This window comes from Aethalodelphis obliquidens, unplaced genomic scaffold (genome assembly GCF_003676395.1).
Source record: "Aethalodelphis obliquidens isolate GAN/ISIS:26980383/991018 unplaced genomic scaffold, ASM367639v1 scaffold31, whole genome shotgun sequence".
Taxonomy (NCBI): domain Eukaryota; kingdom Metazoa; phylum Chordata; class Mammalia; order Artiodactyla; family Delphinidae; genus Aethalodelphis; species Aethalodelphis obliquidens.
The window spans coordinates 17,286,654-17,295,753 of NW_020837975.1; the positions used below are offsets into that span (position 1 = coordinate 17,286,654).

Sequence of the window (9,100 nt, forward strand, 5' to 3'; positions counted from 1 at the left end):
CTGGCCTCCCTGGTAGCTAGACGGGACTGATTTCCGATAAATGGGAATTTGAATGGAAGTGGCCTAGGACATTTATGCGTCAGTATGTCTCTCCATTCCTTCCTTTCCTTCATTCAACAAACTTAGAAGCCACATGTGTGTCTCCAGATGGAGGAAGTCTGGATCCTTCATCACTGAGCAGAAAAGAGCCTCTGCCAGTTTACATGGCCTTTTATGAACAAGAAATAAACCTTTGTTGTATTAACCCATTGAAATCTCCAGGTTAAGTTGTTTTCCATTATGACAGTGCAACAGGGCCGATTCTGAGTAACATCAGATCTGCAGTCATTCAGTCAATGGGTACTTACTAAGCAAATGCTACACACCCTCTGCTATGTCAACAACTGTGGTAAATACCGGAGAATTTGACATAATCCCTGCTCTAAAAGAGCTTACAATAAGGATTCAGAAACAAGACTCACATCTATAATACAGGAAGAAAGCAAATGACAGGGACATTTCCAAATTCTTAGATGATACGGTACAAATTCTCAGGGCAACAGGAATTCGGAGAGAAAGATTTCAGAGGAGACAGGGCTATAGAAAGGTCAGCTCTTATCACACAGGCTAAAAATCCAGATACGTAGCTGGGAAAACTGTCCCTGGAGCTCTAAGCTTCTTGGTTATTTGTAGAGTGAGTCTGGCATTTCCGTATTCCATATCTATTTTTAGGCGGGTGGAGGGAATCAGAAAAAGCATGTACAGTTTAACTCCTTAGATCATTTATAATATTGACTTCATTTTATCTTATTTCACTATTATTTTCAATTTTATTATAACGTTAATACATGACTTCAAAATTCAACCATGACAATAAAGTAAATTAAAAAATGGAGCTGTCTCTGCACTAATAATCCCTTGCCAACAGATGTTTTTCCAGATGCGTTTCCATGCGTAAATACATGTACACATACACAATACAGACAAACATATACACCCATACATATAAATATACATACATGTATAGTTTTAAAGTTTGTTTATAAAACGTCGTACAATATATTCAACTTCCATTTTTAATTTGAAAATATAAATATCTTTTCATATGAGTACCTAGCACTATAATTTGTCTTTTTATTTAAAAATGGCACCTAGGAGTTGCTAAAAAAAAGTTTGCTCACTAAATAGATGATAATATTGCTAACATTTGAACACTTACTAAGTGCCAAGTATTTTGCACAGTTTCTGGCACATGGTCCCTTACTCAATCATCACCAAAACAATCTGTCAGGGAAGTTTAATTATCCCCATTCTATTGATGAGGAAACTGAGGCCAGAAAAGTTTAACTGACTCTAATCACACAGCTAGCAAGTGCCGGAGGTAGAGCTTAAGCCCAGATTGCCTGAATGCCAGCTTTTACCCACCACGTGGCATCTTGATATAATGTCAAATTCTGTTCACTCTAAAACCAAAATCTTCTAAAGTTAATGAACAGAACAGTTATTTTAATGATGCTAAACTGGTCAGAGCTGGATTGAGAGATGACTTAACAAAGAATTAGAAATTGTTCTCCAAAGAGATGAGACTCTTGTCTCGTTGTTCTTGCCCTAATTTTTATTGGAGCAACATGCCAAGATGCTTGGAAACTTCAGAGTACTGTGTATGAATCCCGAGACATAGCTAAGTTTCCCAAATAAGCAATAGAAGAAGTTGCACTGAAGCCAGGCTGGATCCTCACAAGCCTCCACTGCTACCCCTCTGTTACAATGTCACCACTTGGATTTTCATCAAGTAACATCATCCACAGACAGTATTTACCACTCCTGGTGCTTATAGCCCAGGCTGAATAAGGGGAGTGTCGTTCAGCCCATTGGAAGATCACGAGGGATGAAGAGGTGAAAAAGAGAAGACAAAGTGAAACACATGAGGAATCAACAGTGATTTTTTAGGAACCCTGCACTAACCCCAAGAAGGCTCCCTTGCCTGTAGCAACTTGGGTATTCATCACATCTTCCCTGTCAATAACCTCAGGAAGAATTAGAGACAGCCAATGGCTAGCAGGGCTCCCCCGAGTCCTCCAAGCAGGACTGGGGTGCTCTGCCCTCCCCATGATTCCTACCAGACCAGTGCCAGGGCCATCACCTTTTGTCCTTATGGTGGAACCGGCAGAGTTAAGGCCAGGTGAAATGGCCCGCGCCAGTTCCCTGCCTGACCTCAGGCAGGCTGCAAGGCTCTTGCAGAACCTTTGAACACGCTGACTCCTGAGACCCATCGCAGACTTTCTGATGCAGAATCTTCAGAAGGCAGGTCCAGGCATCTATATGTTAGCTCCCTATGGGCTCTGGTATAGCCAGTACCAGGAGGCAGTGTTTGGAAATGTCTGCAATGGAACACTAAGAGTACTGTTTGCTGAGTTTTTTTCATCACCCTATATATGTGCTATCTGACCTCATTCCCAGAGTAATAATTCTCCAAATAATTCAATGACTGGCTGCCTCATTTATGCATTTGTTCACGAGTCCATTTCCTCAATTTTAAGAGTGACTATGTGTCAGTCACTATGTTTCGGATTAAAAGATTTCAAAAATAGATGTGATTTTTGTCTTTAAAATCCCTAGCAGGGAAAGCGATTGTTGAGCGGTCATAATGAGGAACAATAGCAGAATAACTGAGGCAGAAGAACGGGTAAGTGACCTGGAAGACAGAATAGTGGAATTCACTGCCATGGAACAGAATAAAGAAAAAAGAATGAAAAGAAATGAAGCCAGCCTAAGAGACTTCTGGGACAACATTAAATGCACCAACATTCGCATGATAGGGGTCCCAGAAAGAGAAGTGAGAGAGGAAGGACCCAAGAAAATATTTGAAGAGATTATAGTCGAAAACTTCCCTAACATGGGAAAGAAAATAGCAACCCAAGTCCAGGAAGTGCAGAGAGTCCCAGGATAAACCCAAGGAGAAACACGCCCAGACACATGGTAATTAAATTGACAAAAATTAAAGACAAAGAAAAAATATTAAAAGCAACAGGAGAAAAATGACAAATAACATACAAGGGAACTCCCATAAGGCTAACAGCTGATTTCTCAGCAGAAACTCTACAAGCCAGAAGGGGGTGGCACGATATATTTAAAGTGATGAAAGGGAAGAACCTACAATCAAGATTACTCTACTGGGCAAGGATCTCATTCAGATTTGACAGAGAAATCAAAAGCTTTACAGACAAGCAAAAGCTACAAGAATTCAGCACCAGCAAACCAGCTCTATAACAAATGCTAAAGGAACTTCTCTAAGTGGGAAAGACAAGAGAAGAAGAGGACCTACAAAAACAAACCCAAAACAATTAAGAAAATGGGAATAGGAACATGCATATTGATAATTACCTTAAATGTGAATGGATTAAATGCTCCAACCAAAAGACACAGACTGGCTGAATGGATACAAAAACAAGACCCTTATATATGCTGTCTACAAGAGACCCACTTCAGACCTAGGGACACATGCAGACTGAAAGTGAGGGGATGGAAAAATATATTCCATGCAAGTGGAAATCAAAAGAAAGCTGGAGTAGCAATAGTCATATCAGATAAAATAGGCTTTAGAACAAAGAATGTTATAAGAGACAAGGAAGGACACTACATAATGATCAATGATCAGGGGATCAATTCAAGAAGAAGATGTAACAATTATAAATATATATGCACCCAACATAGAAGCACATCAATACAAAAGGCAAATGCTAATAGTTATAAAAGAGGAAATTGTCAGTAACACAACAATAGTGGGGGACTTTAACACTTCACTTACACCACTGGACAGATTATCCAGACAGAAAATTAATAAGGAAACACAAGCTTTAAATGACACAATAGACCAGATATAGTTGATATTTATAGGGCATTCCATCCGAAAACAGCAGATTGCACTTTCTTCTTAAGTGCACATGGAACATTCTCCAGGATAGATCACATCTTGGGTCACAAATCAAGCCTCAGTAAATTTGAGAAAATTGAAATCATATCCAGCTTCTTTTCTGACCACAACGTTATGAGATTAGAAATCCATTACAGTGAAAAAAAACGTAAAAAACAAACACATGGAGGCTAAACAATACGTTCCTAAATAACCAAGAGATCATTGAAGAAATCAAAGAGGAAGTCAAAAAATACCTAGAGACAAATGACAATGAAAACACGATGATCCAAAACCTATGGGATGCAGCAAACCCAGTTCTAAGAGGGAAGTTTATAGCAATACAAGCCTACCTCAAGAAACAAGAAAAATCTCAGATAAACAATCTAATTTTACACCTAAAGGTTCTTTGAGAAGATAAACAAAATTGATAAACCTTTAGTCAGACTCATCAGGAAAAAGAGGGAGAGGGTTCAAATCAATAAAATTAGAAATGAAAAAGAAGTTACAACAGACACCACAGGAATACAAAGCATCCTAAGAGACTACTACAAGCAACTCTATGCCAATAAAATGGACAACCTGGAAGAAATGGACAAATTCTTAGAAAGCTATAACCTTCCAAAACTGAGCCAGGAAGAAATAGAAAATATGAACAGACCAATCACAAGTAATGAAATTGAAACTGTGATTAAAAACCTTCCAACAAACAAAAGCCCAGGACCGGAGGGCTTCACAGGTGAATTCTATCAAACATTTAGAGAAGAGCTAACACCCATCCTTCTCAAACTCTTCCAAAAAATTGCAGAGGCAGGAGCACTCTCAAACTTGTTGTACAAGGCCACCATCACGCTGATACCAAAACCAGACAAAGTTACCACAAAAAAATAAAGTTACAGACCAATATCAGTGATGAATATAGATGCAAAAATCCTCAACAAAATACTAGCAAATGGAATCCAACAACACATTAAAAGGATCATACACCATGATCAAGTAGGATTAACCCCGGGAGGCAAGGATTCTTCAATATAGGCAAATCAATCAATGTGATACACCATATTAACAAACTGAAGAATGAAAGACATATGATCATCTCAATAGATGCAATAAAAGCTTTTGACAAAATTCAACACCTGTTTATGATAAAAACTCTCCAGAAAGTGGGCACAGAGGGAACCTACCTCAACATAATAAAGACCATATAGGACAAACCCACAGCAAACATCATTCTCAATGGTGAAAAACTGAAAGCATTTCCTCTAAGATCAGGAACAAGACAAGGATGTCCACTCTCACCACTATTATTCAACATAGTTTTGGAAGTCCTAGCCACAGCAATCAGAGAAGAAAAAGAAATAAAAGGAATACAAATTGGAAAAGAACAAGTAAAATTGCCACTGTTTGCAGATGACATGATACTAAACATACAGAATCCTAAAGATGACACCAGAACACTACTAGAGCTAATCAATGAATTTGGTAAAGTAAGAGGATACAAAATTAATGCACAGAAATCTCTTGCATTCCTATACACTAACAATGAAAGATCAGAAAGAGAAATTAAGGAAACAATCCCATTCACCATTGCAACAAAAAGAATAAAATACCTAGGAATAAACCTACCTAAGGAGGTAAAAGACCTGTACTCAGAAAACTATAAGGCACTGATGAAAGAAATCAAAGATGATACAAACAGATGGAGAGATATACCATGTTCTTGGATTGGAAGAATCAGTCTTGTCAAAATGACTATACTACCCAAAGCAATCTACAGATTCAATGCAATCCCTATCAAATTACCAGTGGCATTTTTTACAGAAGTAGAACAAAAAATATTAAAATTTGTATGGAGACACAAAAGACCCCGTGTAGCCAAGGCAGTCTTGAGGGAAAAACGCGGAGCTGGAGAAATCAGACTCCCTGACTTCAGACTATACTACAAAGCCACAGTAATCAAGGCAATATGGTGTGGCACAAAAACAGAAATATAGATCAATGGAACAAGATGGAAAGCCAGAGATAAACCCACACACCTATGGTCAACTAATCTATGACAAAGGAAGTAAGCATATACGATGGAGAAAATACAGTCTCTTCAATAAGTGGTGCTGGGAAAACTGGATAGCTACGGGCAAAAGAATGAAATTAGAACACTCCCTAACACCATACACAAAAATAAACTCAGAATGGATTAAAGACCTAAATCTAAGACCGGACACTATAAAACTCTTAGAGGAAAACATAGATAGAACACTCTTAGACATAAATGACAGCAAGATCTCTTTTGACCCACCTCCTACAGTAATGGAAATAAAAACAAAAATAAACAAATGGGACCTAATGAAACTTAAAAGCTTTTGCCCAGCAAAGGAAACTATAAACAAGACAAAAAGACAACCCTCAGAATGGGAGAAAATATCTGCAAACGAATCAACGGACAAAAGATTAATCTCCAAAATATATAAACAGCTCATGCAGCTCAACATTAAAAAAACAAACAACTCAATCAAAAAATGGGCAGAAGTCCTAAATAGACATTTCTCCAAAGAAGACATACAGATGGCCAAGAGGCACATGAAAAGCTGCTCAACATCACTAATTATTAGAGAAATGCAAATCAAAACTACAATGAGGTATCACCTCATACCAGTTAGAATGGGCATCATCAGAAAATCTACAAAGAACAGTTGCTGGAGAGGGTGTAGAGAAAAGGGAACCCTCTTGCACTGTTGGTGGGAATGTAAATTGATACAGTCACTGTGAAGAACAGCATGGAGGTTCCTTAAAAAACTCAAAATGAATTACCATATGACCCAGCAATCCCACTACCAGGCATACACACAGAGAAAACCATAATTCAAAAAGACACATGCACCCCAGTGTTCATTGCAGCACTATTTATAATAGCCAGGTCATGGAAGCAACCTAAATGCCTATCGACCGACGAATGGACAAAGGAGATGCGGTACATGTATATACAATGGTATATTACTCAGCCATAAAAAGGAACGAAATTGGGTCATCTGTAGAGACATGGATGGACCTAGAGACTGTCATACAGAGTGAAGTAAGTCAGAAAGAGAAAAAGAAATATCGTATATTAACGCATATATGTGGAATCTAGAAAAATGGTACATATGAACTGGTTTGCAAGGCAGCAATAGAGACAGAGATGTAGAGAACAAATGTATGGACACCAAGGGGGGAAAGTGGGGGTGGGGGTGGGATGAATTGGGAGATTGGAATTGACATATATACATTAATATGTATAACATAGATAACTAAGAAGAACCTGCTGTATAAAAGATAAATAAATAAAATTAAATTTAAAAAAAAAAGAAGGCCATCCCCTTCCCCTTCCTATGGACCAGGCCAATACTCAATGCTCGGATCCCTGAGTTCAGTGTTAGCCCAAGATTAGGTTCCAGGCCTTTGTAACTGTCAACACTTTGAAGGGGTGCATTTCCCAGCTCCTACTCATAGACCAACCTCCTGGCTCAGCATTCTTATTGGGGTCAAAGGTAATTTGTTCAATACTGATTTGTTAACACAAATCCCTCTCGAACCTGAACACGTAAGTCCCTCAAGGGCTCCCAGCCCCCATATGAGCCCACACACCTCTCCCTCCTCCTTCCTCCCATTTCCGCAGCCACCTCGGAAGTCAGAGGTCTGAATGAAAGCCTGACCTTTTCGTTTTTAGAGCTAGAAAGGTCTGTGAGAGGCTCCAGGTGATGACGGGGAAGAGAATGTTCTCTGCTTTCTGGTTCTGTTTGGCTTTTTAAAAACAAGCCTCCCGCAGACTCAGGGTAGGGCTCGAAGTCCATCACCCTCCCCGCAAAGATCCCAGAGCTGTTCGGAGGGCGGCAGGGAAGGCGAGCCCAGCTCCGGCTTGGAGGTGGGTGCGGGCGGGGTCCCAGCCCTCCAACCCCCATCCTCCCCCATCCTCCCATCCCCATCCTTTCAGCCCCCAACCTCCCAGCCCCCCAGCCGGCGGCAACCCCCGGCTCCCACCCGCCCCGGGGTACCTCCTCACCCGGGCACCGCGATGAGCTGCTCGCGGGAACCGGGACCGGGCGCGCCGACCCCTTCCGCTGCTTGCTCGCTGCCAGTACCACGGGCTCTGTCGCCCGCTGTCACCGGGTCACCGTGGCCGCGGGGCGGCGGGCGAGGGGCTGCGCGCTGGCTTCGCGCTCCTTCTGCCCCACGCCGTCTGGTCGCCCCGACTCTGACCTCCCCCGGCGCCGCAGGAGGAGGGAAGGGGTGGAGCTGAGGCCACCGTCCTCCCACCAGCAGAGGCGCTGGGACGCGGGCGAGCTCGGCGAACACAGCACCCTCCCAGGGCTGGCGGTCTGCAATCTGGACCCGCGGGTTAACTTAACCCCCTTCCCCCCCGGGACCGACCCACGCGTGCAGAGAGCGGGTGCTGCGCCCCCAGTTCCTGTTCTCAGACTCTATTCCGATCAGATCTTTCCCAGTTCCATTCAACCCCCCATCGCGCCGACCTTGCTCGTTTCACTAAATTCCCGGTTACTCTGTTTCCATCTGCAATCCGCAGTGCCTTGCGCAGTCCGCTTTCCGTTTTATAGTACACTGGAACTAGAAATTATGTGGACTATGCTCCGGCTTGGAAGGCCTGCCACTGAGTTAGTTTCATTTCTCCGTGGAAATACAGTGAAGGGCAATCAGGAAGAGCTTTTATGACTTGGGGGGAAATGGTGTGAAAAGGGGCCATCTGATAGCTCAGCTTAACCCAGTTCTTTGCGGTTTCGCTGAAATTCCTTCCTTCATTTTCCAAAGCTTTCTCCTCACTCCAACTTTCTAATTTTAAAATATTCATTTAAAGCTTCAGTTAGAGACTCAGAGAAAGTAGCTTGACATTCATGGGTGGAGTTAATGTTTTATGTTTTTAACTAGTGATTTTTGGCTTTTTGGCGAGGTTGACAGGACTGTAGATGAAATTTATTTTATTTTTATTTGGAGGACTCCAGATTAAGAAGGCATGGATTATAGCTCCTTTCTCACACTTGTTAGTGATGTCACTTTGGGCAAGTTCTTTATCCTTTCTGCTTCTCAGCTTCCTCAAGGGTAAAACGGAGATAATCAAAGTACATTAGTCAGAGGCACCTTGTTAGAACGAAATGCAAATGTATGTGAAATGCTTAGGACAGAGCATACACAGTGCTGTCTAATAGTATTATCTTTAAA

General features: G+C 41.4%; 1 protein-coding gene across 2 annotated transcripts in view; it reads right to left on the minus strand.

The window, feature by feature from the left end:
• The window catches only part of PLA2G7 (phospholipase A2 group VII), a 34,289-nt gene extending 26,150 nt beyond the window's left edge, over nt 1-8,139 (minus strand). The window contains exon 1 of one of the 2 annotated variants that reach the window (XM_027127444.1): nt 7,921-8,139. The gene's annotated coding sequence lies outside the window, so the exon portion shown is untranslated. The remainder of the gene's footprint in view (nt 1-7,920) is intronic. The other variant, XM_027127445.1, reaches the window with a different exon arrangement.
• Between the last annotated feature and the right edge of the window lie 961 nt (nt 8,140-9,100).